Consider the following 18,049-nt stretch of genomic DNA (forward strand, 5'->3'; position numbering starts at 1 on the left):
TTCAGAGTTTGGTTATTTTTTAGGAACTTAAATTTACATTTAAATTGAAACAGAGGCAAGAGCTTTGGTAGAACTACTAACACAGGAACTCAGGTTTGCAAAATTCCGGTGGGTAGTGCACGCATAAATTTTAATAGCAGTAAAAAATACTGACTGTTTGGACTATTAGCGTTTGTTTGAAGTTTCAGAACAATAAAATTTTTAACCGAAACACCCAGTTTTTCCTGTAAAATTTAATTTCTAACCCTATACCAGTCTCACTGTTAATTTTAAATAACTGCGCTCTTTACGTCATCTATCGGTATATGGCAAACCTTGTGTGCTGTGAGTTCATGTGTTAGTTGCTTTACCAATAAAATCAACCTAAACACCCAGTTGTTGATCTTAAATTTAGTTCCTAACTCTTTCCCAGTTTATTGTTAGGCCTAATTTGAATAACTGCGCTTTATATGCCATCTATCGGTATTAAGCAAACCTTGTGTGCTGTTAGTTAGTGCCTGTGTTAGATGCTCTACCAAGAACTTTTATACATAATAATAATCTCACTGGGGCTACGAAACAAAGTCAAAAAGTAGATACTCTTATTGTCAAAAAAACGGGCGACCCAAGAGAATTTTCATGCGACGGAACTTTGGGTCGCGACCTATAGGTTGGAAACTGTAGAAGCCATATGCTACTTCCAATGAATTTACATGTATGTAAATTATTTTTTGCTAAAAGAAAACTTTTTGGTCACCGTTATGGCTTTATATGACTAGCTCAGCATTTATCATAGGAACCAAAGGGGAAACAAATGCAAATTAGGGGCCGCTGCGTGAATTGTTTCGTAAAAAACTATTATTGTACTTAATTAATCATGAGTGATATTCTAAATACTGATTATCTGGGTTTTTACGTCTTCTTTGCGTTTTGCTTTTGGCAGGGCAGTTTCCGTTGATTGAAAAGCCGTCACAAACAATCAATTGTAGCAGTATATAATCTGAAACCTACGGCGAAATTTTAAAGCACAATTTTGCCCAATTGTGAAAAGCTGTTAAAAGTTTTAGTCAGTCTGTAAAAATGCTATTAAAATGTAATTGATGTTGCTCGACTAATTATGGTGGTAATGTGCATGCTACGTGAGGTGCCAAAAGCTAAATATTACAAGTGGCACTGCAGGGGAATTACGGAGTATTGATGCCCGAATTACCGTTTAAGTTGAGTCTTTATCAAGCAAATCTTTTTCAAATTTGCGGGGGTGCACAAATTATCATAATAAATCATTTGTATTAGGATCGACTATATTATGGTTTTTGCGACATTGCCCGCTTTTTGTATGTATCCGACAAAAATATTGTCGTAAAAGATGGCAAAAGCCTGATTTCATCGTTTTTTGGCTTGAATTCGTATGAGACCTTAAATATTCGTCGTTTTAAGTTTAACTTGGTCGTAAACTTGTTTTAATTGGTACATTTACTATTTGACTTCAGATTCACCAGTGATTTTTTTCACGTTAATTTTTGTCCTAAGTTTTTGAGGAAAAAAGTTAAACATGAAGTTTAGTATAACATTGGCTCTTCTGTGTGTATCGACTTTGATAGTCAACGTACACTCTTCTTCTAGAAGGCGAAGCTTGTTGGGAAGAGTTGGATCAATTGCTGTTAAAACCTTGCCTTTTTGGAGACTTATGGGGTTTGTTACATATTATTTCCAAATAAAATACTGACCTTTAACTTGATGCATTAAAAAACCAAGCGTACATAATTTGACAAAATGATTCTGACATTTTTTACTTTAATACCTTTACGTCTATAGGCTATAATAATAAAGTGTTTTAATTACTTTCTACAGGGATGAAAATCAAGCGGCAGAAAAAAGTAAGTTATTGTTTCTTAACTTTTTTGTTTGGTTGTAGGCGTCGATTTCTTAACATAGACCTGAAATTTTTAGGGTTACGGTGCAAACCCTTAATCGTATAATACACGTCAATCGAAAAATACACATATTTACAGTTTTAGCTGCAGGGAACCCTGATGCTGATGATATGTTGGAAGAGCTGGAGAGAGAAATACTTGACAAAGCCGAACAATAAAAGTTGGTTTGTGACAGCTCCAAATGCAACAACGAATAGCGTTTGTAAAACCGAATAAAATCTGATATTAAAGAAAAATTGTATTTTGTTGTGTAAATGTTGTGAAAGCATTGAGACGCAGTTAAACATGATATTTGGACAACCCTTGAATTGCTCAATAAGTGCCTACAAGCTAATAATTCTGCATGAAAAAGATTACAACGTTTGGACATTTCATATTGTCATAGGCAGGTAAAATATAACAACCACGAGGAAATGGTATAAAGGCAATGAAGCGGCGATAAAAACATGTAAGTTAGAAACAGGAGGGTGTACTTTAGGCAGGGGTAATCAAACTCTTTTTAATGGGGGCCAATTTTTATCAGGTGCAGACGCCCGCGGTCCAACGTTTTTTGCAAAGATTCTAACCGGACAATTATAACACAGAATATACAGGACTTAAGGGATTTTGTTGCATCAGCATCATGTATACTTTCTTTTTACCGGTAAAATAAAGTTCCACGGAAAAGCTTTTGCATGAAATCGCAAGTCGCCACAACTCAAAATCCTAATTTAAATTATGGCGGGCCACACGCAACAAAATTTGAAACAACAGCTGCGGGCCACTTGAAATGCCGTCGCGGGCCGAACTTTGAACACCTCTGACTTAAGGCATGTAAGAACACCATGCATTGAACAGAAAGGTGGTTTGAATCCCTGATCCTGAGTTGCATTTATTTCGCTTTTTGTGATCTTGGGTTATACTAGTACATTTTTTCTGAGGTGGCATGAAATGAAATGAAGCAAATAAACAAATGTTGTCTTTAACCCAATCCCCTAACCAATTCCAGCAAACAACAACAACAAACGCTTTCAAAGGAATGTAGTAAATCTTTAAAAAATGTGTAAGTATTATAAGCTAGTACGTCAGGCCTATTGAAGGCGTTAATGCCGAATCAGCCAGTCATCAAACATTCCCACATATGGCAAGGCGTTGGCTAGAAAAATCTAGCCTGCCCTGGGATTCGAACCCACGACAGGAGTCTTTCCGGGATTCGCGCTTTACCAACTGAGCTACACAGGCTGAGAGGTGAATCCGCTGAAAGTTGAATCACAAGCACCGTTGCGATCCCCTACTACAAAGCTGATATCATACAAGTCAGGAAGTTTTAGATTTTTGACAGCCTGATTGTTGATGAATTTTTAGTTTATGTTGCTAACTGTGGTTGATATACCAGCACTAATATCCGTTGAATTAAACCAATATCAAACTCAACTTAAAGTGGAATCTATATTAATTGTTTCCTCTTTCAACATTAATCACCACAAATTTTACTCCCAAAATTTTTTCCCGCGCCACATCGTAAAAATATAGCACGCTTGAGTGGGCGCAGCCAATCAGCGCTTTTTAGTTTTTTTGGCGTGCCAAAGCCATTCAAGTTAAAAGTCATTTGTCTCGTGGTGTTTGCGGCGTGCGGAGGTGGAATCTTCCAGAAGCTTGAAGGTATATTCATTTTCTGTTTTCTAACTATGTTACACTGTAGGAAAAACTTTGACAACATTGTGACATATGCGGGCATTTAAAGCAAACGTAAAGATTTGATATTTTTTTTTGTAAATGGCTTTGTAGATGAAGAACTGAGAAAACTTTAGCTAACTGACATTAAAGGAGAGTTAAAACGTTTAAAATAATGGATCAGATTTGTAAATAAGTGTTTAAAATAATGGATCTGATCTGTGTATTCCAGTCTTGATCATGGTGATGGATCTCGATAGTTGTGGTAAATTTACATAATTTATAATCGCAGTTCAATCTTACGCTGGCGTTAAAACCTAACTAAACCACCAGCAATGAAAAGCAATTCACTGCAAGAGATGCAAACAATTAATTGCACCGAGGCCCGTTGCAACGTATCTTGCTTTAGGCATTGTGGCGTCACACAAGCGGGCACGTTTTTTGAAATCGGCGTGGTTTTTAAAATCTGCAACGCCTTGTTGTGTAGTTTCAATCTCATCGGCCTAGATTACTTATTACAACTTGCACAGCCCAGTCTGTTACGCGTTACTTACTGTGTTATTTTATTTGCAGAATCAGATCTTCTTCTGCTCGACGATCTATTCAACTTTCATACATCATCGTCATACAACTTCAGATATTTTACTTGTATGTAAACATAGGAGTCTGTCGTGGGTCAACCGGGATTGCGGAACTGTTAGGTCTAACTAAGGTTAACTGGCGCTAGGGTTGAGTGACCTATTCTTTGTCCGAGGAGGACCCGTAGAGGAAGTCTTTCTCGGTCAAAAAATGGTCCAAGTCTATAGGAGTGCTACTATGTCAGTAAGTTGGCGCTAGGGCTAGAAGTAGAGTGGCACTCGTTAACTAAGGGTAGGTTATAGTTAACATAGGTGGGGTACGTTTGGGATTGGCGCGCCACGTAGGAACTCTAGCTTAGATCGATTTCTAGTTAGGTGTGGCGCGTCGCTAAATGGCCTTAGCTAAAATAAGGTGCGCATAGAAACACGGCCTTGGCATGGCCTCCACCGCATTGCATTGGCCGCGGTGCAGACGATACAGAGTAGGGACACCGCTATTTCCGATGAAAGTCCAGGCTCGTGGACCTGAGGAGACCGGCTTTGCATTTAGCCCGAAAAGTTTCGTGATCCATCCTGGTAGGGCGCAAACTGTTGTCAATTTCCCCCCATCCCTGCGTTTGCGTAAAACATATGGGTCCTTGTGGGGGGACTCTGAGGGCATGGGACAGTGACGCGATGTTGTTGAGTTATACGCCTTAAAACGTTACTGTCCCCGTTTAAACAAATTTTTGCGCCTATGCTAAATGTAAAGTTAAGGATGTTGTGGATTTTTTCTCGGGCTTTGACCAGCTTGTTTTATCCATGCTTATACATCCGGCTCAAGGTTTTCTTTCCTAAAAAGGAGGCCGCGAATTGGATATCAAGCATGTGATGTAATAACTCCTGTTAATCGCAATATAATTTTATGCCAAAAATTCGAAAAAATCATAAGACCCAATTTCCCATTTTGCTGGTCAAACCCATTTTTTCTTTGTGGATTTAGGCTAACTTACTTACTATTTAATTCAATTCCGTATTCCTGTTTGACCCGGCCACCCAGTCGTTATGGGGCAGTGACTGTTTGGGTGGTTGTAAAACACGACAGACTTACCTTCTACTTTTCTAGGCTAATTTGCAGCGGTTGTATGCAGGGCAGTTAGTTTAGGCAAGCTTGTGTACTTTTACGTCGCGCGCGCAGGGCGATGGCGGTTCCAACGTTTTTTCAGAAACTTAAACGAAGCAGACGAACAACCGATCCGTTACCTGATGCACCGACTCTGACACCATTTTTCCGTCTAAATCTATATATTTGTAAAACTATTTTAACCTTTAGTGAAAGTATGATATATTTCTGTCGTTTTCCCTCTTTCATCAACAAAACTGTGTGCGGAGTCCACTTTTTCTATCCTTTTATTTCTTGTTAAGTAGACCAGTTCTTGGGGGGTGTTGTGCCTTTTTATATCAGCCGACAGGTCCTTCATGATGTTATTGTTTATTTTTTATCGCCCGTCGCTCGCCCGTCGCTCGCTCTAACCATGCAAACCGCCATCGTCAAGTATTAGAATGTAAAATGTTTAGTCGTGACGGAAGTCAGGTTTTGCTGTTGTCCAATTCCAAGTCAACTTGCTAAACTGTTTTCTTGTTGTTTCTAGTTGGTTTTTGAAAAAACATCTTGTTTTTGTTTTTCAGATTTTGGTGAAAACATTGGTATTTAAAAAAAATGGAAGTTGAAAAATATTTAAAAACATGCAAAACATACAAAACAAAAAAACGTGGAAATACATGTCATACAATATATGATTTTCAGGTATTTTTGACATTAGTGTTTCTTAACCTTGTTTTTTTTCTTCAGGATATCATTTTTCTTTTTTTTACAGGTTTAATCTTTTGTTTTGTTTTTCAGATTTTAATTTTCTTTTCCGCAGGATTAACAAAATTTTTCAGATTTCGAATGGCTTTTTAAAATATTATAATGCAATACATAACAATTTGTTTTGTTTCAGGGCATTTTAAACTTGTTTTGGTTTTCAGATTAGGCATTTTTCTGTTTAGTATGTGTTGATGTGTTCCTAAAATTTCCAAAAATAGTCTTTTATTTCAGGTTTTACGAAACATTTTCCTTTAGTTCCCAGGTTTAAGGGATGTTCAATTTGTCATTATTAATACATTTTTTGTGTGTTTGCTGTTAAAACGTTTGTTAACTGTTTCAAGGAAATAAGGAAAAATCATTCTGATTGTTGAAATCATTCTGATTGTTGATAATTGTTGATAATGATTGTTGAAATTTTTTGCAGGTTTTACAAATTGTGTTTTTGTTTTTCAGCTTTTTAAGGTTTAAATAGTTATAGAAATTTTCCACAGGTTTGCAAATTTTCCACGCTGCAATAAAAAGACTAACAAAGAAAAAAAACATCTCATGTTGAAAACCTGATGTAAGTATGGCAAAACTTTCTATAGTTTTAAAGTTTTATTACAGTTCCGAATAGTTTTATTACTATTACCCGGCTGGTAAGATTTCTCAATTTGTTTTTGGGATGCTTTATGGAAGAGTGACGTGACCCTACAAACGACCTAACGACGGCGACAGCGATGATATCAACCATAAAGTACAAAAGGTGAAAAAATGTTTACTTTAAACACTAATGGATTGCGTACCTAAAACCAATGACTTCGATTACATGTCGTAATTTGTTGTATTCATATTTAGGCTGTTTTTTTGTTGAGTTTTAAGTTTAACTGATTTTTGCTATATTTCAGACGTCTTCCTTACTTTACTGGTATGTGACGCACGCCTGCTTTCAGCGTAGTTCTCCTGACATCATTTCGACGTAATGACATTTCGTCAGACATGTCACCTGAAGCGTGATCACCATTGCATTTTCCTGCGTCACACTGACAAAACGTCGTCAAATGTATTTGTATCTTGCCAGCCAACTTCGTTCGTCACATTGACGTAAACGACGTGACGTCATGCCCGGTTCGATATTCTTGTACGTCACTGACGTAGATATCTGACGTCACAATGCAATTTTACCGCCAGGGCACTGTGACTGTTTTACACGAAACACACACACGCGCACACACAGAGGCATGGTACAGTCGGGCAAATTTAGTTTTAACAATACCACAATGTGTGGAACTCTCGGCAAGATTTTTATAATACCCCCTGCAACATATTTAATTCGTGATTTTGAGTTATAATACATATAAGTGCATAGTAACAATTGTTTCTACGCAATATTATATTATATGCATTGTAACATGTTTTGAATGGACTGTGATGATGTATTTGTTAATATTTTGTGATTAAATACCGCTGATATTTTACTTACAACGTTGTTTTGTATTTTGGCTTTATGATGAACTTGTTTTTATTTGTGTTGGTGAAATTCCTGCCAAGCGAATTTTTAATGCTTTAAAAATTAATTGGCACGATTTAGGTTAAAATTACCCTTGCGCACGATCCACACAAACATGCTTTGGGCTGTTGAAGCAGTGTGCTTATTCTGGATGCTATCCCCGCGGGCATCGGAGATTTAACATCTGCCAACATCTCACATGTAGGGATTCTTGCCTTCATGTCGCCACTTGCAATTTATGTCAAGGACAAAACGTGGGCAAGACAAAAATCGGTTTGCCACTCGGTGCTCTGGTCACCGTGCAAAGTTTGATACTTCGCAGCGCAATGATGGGACGACACTTTTACACCATTGTTGCAACACCCCACCGTTTTTACTAAGCAAGCACCTATTGAGCGTTGTTACTGTGTCGTTTGTCGAACAACCACGCACTGCGGACCCGGATATAGCTGAAGATAAATGGCTAAATAAAATCGATGCGAAAATTAACATAAAAGTACTGCAGATATTTTTTAGCGAAATATATTTGAAATAAACATTCCCCTTACTAGTGAAAAAAAAACGTTTTTCGGCTTGCTATGCCGTCGCTGCATTTTCGTCCGGGCGAAAACGCATAAATTTTGTTAAAAACAACAATAATTTAAATATTTTATTCTGTTAAAATAATTTAAATCTTTTGTGACCATAGAAATCGTTTGGAGTAGACGAGATTCTGAAATGAGCGACTTGATCTCTTGCAAATGACTAAATTGTATCTTTTAACATCTTCTTCAGTTGATAATATTGCATAATTTATTTTTATGTAGGAATCAATAATAATTCAATTTGAACAATTGTGCAAATACAGTGAAGTTTCTATAAAGCCACAAGTATTCGGTGAGTTTCTTAATGCTTTTACTTAATACGCTGTTTAGTTTTTTTATCTATCACCCGTTGTGGTGGTTATGGAAAACGCATGTACGCATATACCCGCGATCCCAATTTCGGATAATAATACCAACATTATAAACGGACGTTCTATTTGAATTTTTTTTATAGCTGACTAGTTTTGCAAAGACAGTGAAATTGTAGGTCTCACACCAAATCCTTTATAAAAAGACAATTCAAAACATGCTCTTCTCTCACAAGTTTTAGAAGTATTTTCTCTCAAATCCGCCCAAGTGAGAAAAGAAGAAGCTTGAGTCTTGCTTTGTATTTTTTTTAAAGTTTGTGTACTGAAAAGCATAGAATATTGTGTCAAAATTTCAGTCTTGTATTTCTTTTAGTTTTTGAGCAATTGCGATTATTGGTTAGTTTCACTCAGGTGAAATTGTCTGAGGTAAAACAACAAAAAATTAATGCTCAACTGCAAATTGAAAGAAAATCAAATGAAATTGCAAAATCAACTAGAACAAAGATAGCAAAATGGTGAAGGATTTGATTTCATACAAACAAAACAATTGGAAGCAAAATTCAGGCAAGAATATATAATATATATATATGTATATGGCCTCTTGTATTCTCTTTAAGTTATAACTGTCTGAATTGGATGACGAGTATTAAATGTGGTGTCATGAATAGATTTGATAATAACAAAGAGAACAGAGATGTCACAATCATAGGCGCCCAGTTTTACAAAAATGCAAGGTGGCGAATAAAAAATATGACGTCACATCAAGTGACGTCACAAATGCGTGCAGCCACAAGAGCTCAAACACTAAGCCCAACAAACTTCCAACAGAATGCAACATTCGCCAAAATAATTGAAAAGAAATGTTCGCACTAATACTTAATTTGGAACACGTTGCTGTAACGTTTATCATCCAAAAAATGTTTCGCCGAGGAGTTGTTGCTTTATATGACCTAAGATAACCATTTATTACAAAACATTCGCATTGTACACAATAATGACTAAACATTCACTGGCAAACAATTGTGTGTTTGACGTCATAAAGGAGGTACTAACGAAACCAGGTTGTAGTTTTTAGGAATGTTTTGTTGCTTGTTTGCTGTAGAGAATAAAATTTGTAAATTTCAAAGAGTTGTGTTAGAATTTAAGGCCAATGCACATTGTTTGGGTGAATATGGCATGTTGTTATTAATATTTTGACATGACTCTGATTTGCTAGAACATTGTGTTTGGGCTTGTTGCTTTTGCTAGAACATTGTGTTTGGGGCAAGCTTGTGTGAGAGAAAACTCTGCAAGACATTTTATAGAGCGCCCCTGGCATTATGACGTTCATATCAATAAATATTACTTTCAAAATACAAGTATGTTAATAACTGAAAAATATTTTTTTTCTCAAAAGTTTGTGCGCTGAAAAGGTGTAAAAGCGTAGAATAGTGTGCCAAATTTCAACATCTTATCTTTTTTTAGTTCTATAGCAATAGCGATTGTTGGCCAGTTTCACTCTGGTATTTTCTGTGATACCCCAAAGCACATGAAAGCATATAAGCCAAAAGATGTCACATTTGCAACATGATTTCAAAAGCAGTTTCCTTTGACCTCAACCTGATTGCCTACTTGAGTTTAGCGAAGAGTTTGGGAAAATGAAAAGTGTAGGGGCTTGTTAATAAGATTGTGTCTTTCTTGTTCAGAAAAATGACATTGGGCTCAACAATGTCATTCAAAGAAACCATATAAAAAACTGTTTGCAAGAAATAGCACAGCATTTTGCTGCACCCAACTGAAAATGTCAAAAATGCAATCAGTAGAAGTTTGACATGGTTTCGTGAATCGTAAATGCAAAAAAAGAATCAGATGAAGAAGAAATGGCTACAACGACTACCCCTGCATAAAAAGTTTAGCATCAGGTGTTACAAACCACACAACCTCAACAAAGTAGTTCAAGCTCAATTGCATCAATTTTTAGATGTTTCTGGTGAACTCAATCATCTATTGCTCTTGGAGGAAGATGTGCTGATGCCCTCCAGGATATCTACACCCGAGTGCGATGAAGACAAGTGAAACACTTTGCAGATGTGTTTTGTTCCAGATCGACATAGGAGTCTTTACCTTGACTTCAGCTGAGAAAAGTTGCTCCCCCTAAAGATAATTTTTTTTTTTAGGTTTTATTACTTGATGCTGACAAACCTGAGATATTTTGTGTGTAATCCGTGTCTATCAAATTTACCTCTGTTTTAAATAAATTTCGGTTTTGGGTGTATTGCAGTGGTTCCCAACCTTTTTGTTGTCATGGACCCCTTTTTATAATTTTTATGGGTCCACGGACCCCCAACACAATTTAGTCTTGTTATGTTTTTTGTTTCCTGCATTATGCGTTATCATACTTTCGCTTATCATGGCAGGATTTGATCAACCTTCGCAGTCCCTCAATCTCAATAAAGTTCTGTACTGTAGCAGTCAGTGCAAAGAAGAGATACATTTTCTGGTGTACAATACTTGAAACACAGCACAACAAGTTCTATTGTTAATGTGTGTTGTGATGTCACAATGGAGGTAACAATTACGTTGGAGGTAACAATTAAGTTTTCCTGATCCAAGAGTTTGATAAACAGTTTGCACTCAGATGCAGGATTGTAAAAACGGTTTGGGAACTTAAAAATATTGTACTGTTGTTAATGCTACTACAATTGTTTGCCTCCACGGACCCCCTGAAACCATCTCACGGACCCCTTGGGGGGTCCGCGAACCCCAGGTTGGGAACCACTGGTGTATTATTTAATATATGTAGCGGTCGATTGTATGAACTAAAGGTGTATTTTAACAATTTTTTACAGCCAGTTAAATCTTTTTTTCAGGAATCACTCCAAAATTGTTGCACCGAACCGAATGGGCAAGGCATGTTTTTATGGCATGTTACTCCCCACAAACTGCAGGGTCATAAGATGGATACACTAGCCCATGTGGCCCATGTCTTGTCATCAGCTGGAGTAAAGAGATCTTATAGGTCAAAACAGTGTGTACTATCTGCAGCTTATCATCTATTGGCCTAAAGCTTTCATATTGGTACAAGGACACTGGGCCTACATCACTTTGATTCCCAAACAGTTGCTTGAGCATTGTGAACCAGTGGTTTATGTTGTATGGAACAGATTATTGGTGAGGCATTGGTTTTCGGCCAGTTACTCCCAACAAACTGGAGGGCAATGTCTTGTTATCAGCTATACTGATGAGCCTTATAGGTAAAATCAATATGAACTGTCTGCAGCTTCTGTTTTTAAAATTCTAATTGCAAGACTTAGTAAATTATTTGGCTTTATAGCAGTGGTTCTCAACCTAGGGTTTGTGGACCCCCAAGGGATCCGTGAGATGGTTTTAGAGGGTCCATGGAGGCAAACATTCTAAATACCATTACCCAACAGTACAATATTTTGTAAGTTTCAAAACCGTTTTTACAATCCTGCATACAAGTGCTAACTGTTTATCAAACCTTTGAATTAAGAAAACTTGCTTTTTGTGTGATTGTTACCTCCATTGTGATATCACAACACACATGAACAACAGAACTTATAGTGCCTAAATGTTTCAAGTAGTGTACACCAGAAAATTTATTTCTTTGTTGCATTGACTGGTACAGTACAGAACTTTATTGAGATTAAGGACTGTGAAGGTTGATTAAAATTCTGCCCCCAAAAGTGAAAGTATAATAACGTATAATGCAGGAAACAAATAACACGACTAAATGACTTTGGGGGTCCTCGGACCTATAAAATATAAAAAAGGGCTCTGTGACTACAAAAAGGTTGGGAACCATGGCTTTATAGGCTACTTTGTATCCAGATATGATTTTTTCATAGTAGTGTTCTCTTAGCTATAACATTATTATTAACATGCTAACCTAAAAAGTATGTTTAAGTGGCTTACATATTTTGTAATTTGTTGAAAAAGCACATTGTGCAGAAAGTACAGATACTTGACAGATTCATTTTGATTTATTTTTCAGATCCTCTCCTAATTTTTGGATTTCTTGGTAGACCTTTTGGAACATTTGAGAAAATAACTGTTTGGCAAATGTAAACAACAAAGCATGAATGAATCAATCCACAACATATTGAAATAAATTATTTAATTCATCATCATCAACTTCTAGAATATCAAGTGTTGTATTGCGGAAACTTTGACAATGAGGATCATGGTAAAACTTTTGCAATACACTAACAAAATCTTGCTTTAACTTTATAGAGCTCTGGCTTGTTGCCTGGCCAAAAACTTTCAAGTATTTGAGCAACACACTTTGTAAGTAGCAGAAATTATGATGAAGGATAAGAAAGACTGTTGCTCTATTAAAGGAATCAACTGGCCATGTGGTTGCATGGTGGAAAACTTGCTAACAATTTTACTTCCATTTGTAAACTTATTTTTTGCCTTAAATAAAACATAACCTCCTAAATATGAATATTTAGACTTGAAAGAAAGATTTATGCTCTTTACCTGTTTTGTTTTATGAAACAGTCTCAATGTTCATCTGATCAGATACAAGAATCTTTCTTTTATTCTATTGTCTGTGGGAGATTGCTTAACTAACAAAAGTGTTTCAGCTCCTAAATATATGTTTAACTATATGTTGCTTGAGTTTATGGTGGTGGTCATGATGTCTGGCAATAGTTGTGACACCTTGAATTCTTTAAAATAACATTTTTGCTTCACAGCACACTTTTGCATATTATACTCTTTAATGAGAAAGGTCTGATCTTGAAACTTGGTGTAATGACTCCTGTGTTATATGGAAAATCTATCCATTGTCAATTAAAATGAGTTACTTGAGGTAAGAATAAGGTCTATGTTCAAGCGTGACTTATCGTCTCTCCTAAGTTCCTGATTGGGGTCAAGGTTGTTAATAATTGGTACATAAAAAAATTATTTGGGAACGTGCAACCAGTTTAGGAAAGTTCCATTTCACCAGACTTTAATTTAATCTGCAATGTACTTGATGCACCCTTTAATATTAGGGTAAATGCTAAAATCACAGGCTGAAAAGATTCTTAAACGTGCGACTTTGTCTCTCACAAACGACTAAATAGATGTCGATATAATCTTGTAGATGTGCCATCTGTTTTGTTCGGCTTGATAACGCCATTATTTAGCCCCCTAAAATGGGTAAAAATAAAAGAACAGTTTGTTCATTGTCCCATTTAAAGGTTTCGTTTGTTGTGTTTCACCATAGTATACTAACATGGTAGTCCAGCTCCTCTTTTCCTCTCGGTTCTTTTATTATCCTGCGCATTTCGGTTACGCATGACTAACACTGCACGTCGCCTGAAGTTTTGTATGAGGTACGTGGTAAACAGCTAGTTTTTAAAAGCCGCTGGCGACAAATCCGTGTCTGTTTTGAAGTTTTTTAGTTATTGGGTTTATTGTTTAATGCATGTAGAGCTATTAAAACGATTTTAGCTTTCAATTGTATGAACTCTTTGAAGTGTATTTTTAAAAACTTATAGACAGGCATCTTCTTGTAGAAATTGCTTTAAAATTGAGGCAATGAACCGAATTGGCGAGTCAAGGTTTTTCAGCATGTTACTACACTAGCCAACATGGCCTGTGTCTTGTCATCAGGTGCACTGATGAGACCTTGTCAAAACAATGAGCAGTATTTGCAGCTTACTTATCATCTATCTATTGGCTTATTAATCATATTGCCATCACTTTGGTTCCCCAGCAGTTGCTTAATTAGGCATTAAAAATCAGTTGTTTTCTGTGGTTTATACCCATTTGTGGTATTGAACAGATTTTGGTGAGGCAACATCACCTTCCAAATACTCTAAACTCTATGTTACTTATCACAGCATTTAACTGTTTTATTGTTTATGATGTCTAGCAATTGTTTTTGTACCTTGAATTTTTTTCAAATAAACTTTTTGCTTCACAGCACTCTTTTGCTTAGTTTCTCATCTAATCAGTTCTTTTATGAAAAATCTGCCGCTTGTTGACAGTTTGAAATGAGTAACTTTGGAAAAAATATGGTCTTCGTTTAAGCTTGACTTTTCGTCTGTTCGAATCGAGTTCCTGGTCGGGTTCAAAGTTGTTAAATATCAGTTGATTAAAAATGCAGTCAGTTTGGCAAAGTTCAATTTTCACCAGACTTTAACTTAATCAGTAACAAGCTTTATGCACCCTTGAATATGTTAGGTAAAACCACGCTAAAATCACTTCAACGCGTTTAAAGAAGGACTAAAAGGCAAAAAAACTCAGTAAATTCTCCCCAACAGCACAATTCCAACCAAACGTAATAATATTACAAATGGTAGATGCATAAAACCGACCACGCACGCTCAGTTTTGTCATTTTCCTGCTCTGAAAGCACCCAACTCAATGCAAGCATCCGACAAGCGTGCAGAGTTAATCAAGCGTGACGGTAACAATAGCTGGACTAGTCCAGCTCCTCTTTTCCTCTCGTTTCTTTTATTATCCTGCGCATTTCGGTTACGCATGAATAACACTGCACGTCGCCTGAAGTTTTGTATGAGGTACATGGTAAACAGCTAGTTTTGAAAAGCCGCTGGCGACAAATCTGTGTCTGTTTTAAAGTTTTTTAGTTATTGGGTTTATTGTTTAATGTATGTAGAGCTATTAAAACGTTTTTAGCTTTCAATTGTATGAACTCTTTAAAGTATATTTTTAAAAACTTATAGACAGGCATCTTTTTTGTAAGAATTGCTTTAAAATTGCGGCAATGAACCGAATTGGCGAGGCAAGGTTTTTCAGCATGTTACTACACTAGCCAACATGTCCTATGTCTTATCATCATGTGCGCTGATGAGACCTTACAAGTCAAAACAGTGAGCAGTATTTGCAGCTTACTTATCATCTATCTATTGGCTTATTAATCATATTGTCATCACTTTGGTTCCCCAGCAGTTGCTTAGGCATTAAAAATCAGTTTTTTTTCTGTGGTTTATACCCATTTGTGGTATTGAACAGATTTGGTGAGGAATTAATGTTCTGCCTGTTACTTCCAACAAACTGGAGGGCCATCAGATGGCTACACTAACCAATATGGCATATGTCTTTTAATCAGCTGTACTGATGAGACCTTATAGGTCGAAACAGTGTGCACTGTTTACTTCTACAGCTTCTGTTTTCAAAATCCTATAATTAGTAAATCACTTGGCTTTATACTGCACTCGGATACGATTTTCATAGTAGCCTACTGTTAGCTATAACATTATTATTAAAAAGCTAACATAAAGTAGTTTCATATTTTGTAATTTGAAAAAAGAAGCACATTTGTGCAGAAAGTACAGGCACTTTTGACAGTCATTTTGATTTATTTTTCAGAGCTCCTCTTTTAGACCTTTGGAACATTTTAGAAAAGAGCTTTTTGGCAAACGTGAACGACAAGACATGAATAAATAAATCCACGAATATTAAAACCTATTGGGTACTTTCTCTTTATCCATATCAACTTTCAGAATATCACATGTCCTATTTTGGAAACTTTCATAATGAGGATCATAGAAAACTTTTGCAATACACAAAAAAAGTCTAGCTTGTTGGTTGGCTAAAAAACTTTCTCTCATTTCAGGTACACACTTTGAGAAAGTTGAAGTAACTCTAATGAAGGATAAGTGAGACTTCCAGGCCCTTGCTCCATAAAAGAAACCAGCTGGCCCTGCGATTGCATGGTGGACAACTTGCTAACAATTTTACTTACTTTTGCAAAATTGTTTTTTGCCTTGAACAAAACATCACCTTCCAAATACTTTAAACTCCATGTTACTTATCACAGTATTTGACTGTTTTTCTGCACCACTTTATTAGTTGTTTATGATGTCTAGAAATTGTTTTTGTACCTTGATTTTTTTTCAAATAAACTTTTTGCTTCACATCACTCTTTTGCATGGTTTCTCATCTAATCAGTTCTTTTAGGAAAAATCTACCTCTTGTTGACAGTTTAAAATGAGTAACTTTGGAAAAAATATGGTCTTCGTTTAAGCTTGACTTTCCGTCTGTCCGGATCGAGTTCCTGGTCGGGGTCAAAGTCGTTAAACATCAGTTTATTAAAAATGCAGTCAGTTTGGAAAAGTTCCATTTTCACCAGACTTTAGTTTGATCCGTAACAAGCTTTATGCACCCTTGAATATGTTAGGTAAAACCACGCTAAAATCACTTCAACGCGGTTAAAGAAGGACTAAAAGGCAAAAAAACTCAGTAAATTCCCTCCAACAGCATAATTCCAACCAAACGTAGTAATATTACACATGGTAGATGCATACAACCGACCACACACGCACAGTTTTGTCATTTTCCTGCTCTTAAGGCACCCAACTCAATGCAAGCATCCGACAAGCGTGCAGAGTTAATCAAGCGTGACGGTAACAATAGCTGGACTACCATGTTAGTATACTATGGTTTCACCCTGTAGCCCCGATATTTATCCCACTATCCCCCTAAAAGGGGTGAAATTTTAAAGAATGTCCCATTTGGATGAAATTTAGACAGGTCGTCATTGTCCCATTTTGAGGTTCGGTTTGATGTGTTACACCCTGTAGCCCCAATATTTATCCCACTATAGTCCCCTCAAATGGGTGAAATTTTAAACGATGTCTGATTTTAATGAAATTTGGACAGGTTGTTCATTGTCCCATTTTTAGGTTTCGTTTGTTGTGTTTTACTCGACGTTTTAGTAAAATGACGTTTTGAGAGTTTGTAAATTATGCTTTTTTAAAATGGCAGTGTTTCACACTATGTTAGGGTTGCCATACGTCAGGATTTCCCCTGACATGTCAGGAGAAGCCTACGCAGAAAGTTAATTGACAAGGATCAAAGTATCGTATCTAACGTTTCTCGGGTGACTTTCGAATATTCTAAATTTATTCCAAAAGGTTTTGATCGCAAAAAAGGTTAACGCAACTGAGTTGATGAGTTAAATTTGTCAGGGATTGTTTATTATCAAATATGGCAACCCTACCCTATGTAGGCCTACAAACTTAAAACAATGTCATTGCATAAAGTTTAGTTCCTACTTTTGAAACATGATTGATTAAGGTACAATACCTCTCACTGTTTTAGACTTGGTTATTTGTTTACTACTTTACAACATTACCGTTCTGGGGACCCATAAGTTTTTGCCTGCAGAAACAAATAATGAAAGGTTATAAAAAACGTTGATCATTATTAAACCCACTGTAAAAAAGCATAGGAAATATATTACCATTGCAAAATAGATTGTAGTCTATGCTATAGCAAAATGTGCTAATTATCTAGTTTTTGCTTGACACCCGTGTAGCGACACCTGGCCCGATGACGACTTGTTAAAGGCGGCCGGAAATTGTTTGGTAAGTCTGATCTTTGCATCTCAACAACAGCTGACTGATTAACACCCGTATGTTCCATACTTGTAGTTGTTATGGCTCAAAGTTTTCATTTGCACAAATCATTTGCAAAAGTTTGTTAACTCTTGCTTAAAACTGGGCCAATGAATATTTTACCATAATCAACTTTTATCATAGACATGGCTCTAAATTACACAGCTTCTAGACACACATAAATGCAGTGGTGGGATTCAGTCGGTTCGCACCGGTTCTATAGAACCGTCTCACGAAATTTTATGAGATCAGCGAACCGGTTAGCATTACTGGTTACTGTCAATGGACTTTTTGTAACAGAACCGGCTGAAAAATATGA

General features: G+C 36.4%; 4 long non-coding RNA genes across 8 annotated transcripts; all 4 read left to right on the forward strand.

Moving 5' to 3' along the window:
- The first annotated feature begins 3,496 nt into the window (after positions 1-3,496).
- LOC145204935 (uncharacterized) lies at positions 3,497-4,899 on the forward strand. The gene is made up of 2 exons (XR_013853557.1): positions 3,497-3,554; positions 4,140-4,899. It is a non-coding gene; the product is annotated as an uncharacterized LOC145204935 (long non-coding RNA).
- Positions 4,900-6,450: 1,551 nt separating this feature from the next.
- LOC145204836 (uncharacterized) lies at positions 6,451-7,663 on the forward strand. Of its 2 annotated transcripts, none has more exons than XR_013853542.1 (3): positions 6,451-6,555; positions 6,637-6,738; positions 6,881-7,663. It is a non-coding gene; the product is annotated as an uncharacterized LOC145204836 (long non-coding RNA). The 2 variants fall into 2 exon arrangements; XR_013853543.1 differs by having other exon boundaries at positions 6,672-6,738.
- A 604-nt stretch (positions 7,664-8,267) lies between these two features.
- LOC145204991 (uncharacterized) lies at positions 8,268-14,293 on the forward strand. Of its 3 annotated transcripts, none has more exons than XR_013853571.1 (3): positions 8,268-8,358; positions 10,335-11,607; positions 12,369-14,293. It is a non-coding gene; the product is annotated as an uncharacterized LOC145204991 (long non-coding RNA). The 3 variants fall into 3 exon arrangements; XR_013853572.1 differs by lacking the exon at positions 8,268-8,358 and adding an exon at positions 8,371-10,275; XR_013853570.1 differs by lacking the exon at positions 8,268-8,358 and having other exon boundaries at positions 8,371-11,607.
- Positions 14,294-14,467: 174 nt separating this feature from the next.
- LOC145204990 (uncharacterized) lies at positions 14,468-16,253 on the forward strand. Of its 2 annotated transcripts, XR_013853569.1 has the most exons (3): positions 14,468-15,201; positions 15,701-15,803; positions 15,948-16,253. It is a non-coding gene; the product is annotated as an uncharacterized LOC145204990 (long non-coding RNA). The 2 variants fall into 2 exon arrangements; XR_013853568.1 differs by having other exon boundaries at positions 14,468-15,803.
- Positions 16,254-18,049: the final 1,796 nt, after the last annotated feature.

Source organism: Phallusia mammillata, chromosome 8 (assembly GCF_965637545.1).
Source record: "Phallusia mammillata chromosome 8, kaPhaMamm4.hap1.1, whole genome shotgun sequence".
NCBI lineage: Eukaryota > Metazoa > Chordata > Ascidiacea > Phlebobranchia > Ascidiidae > Phallusia > Phallusia mammillata.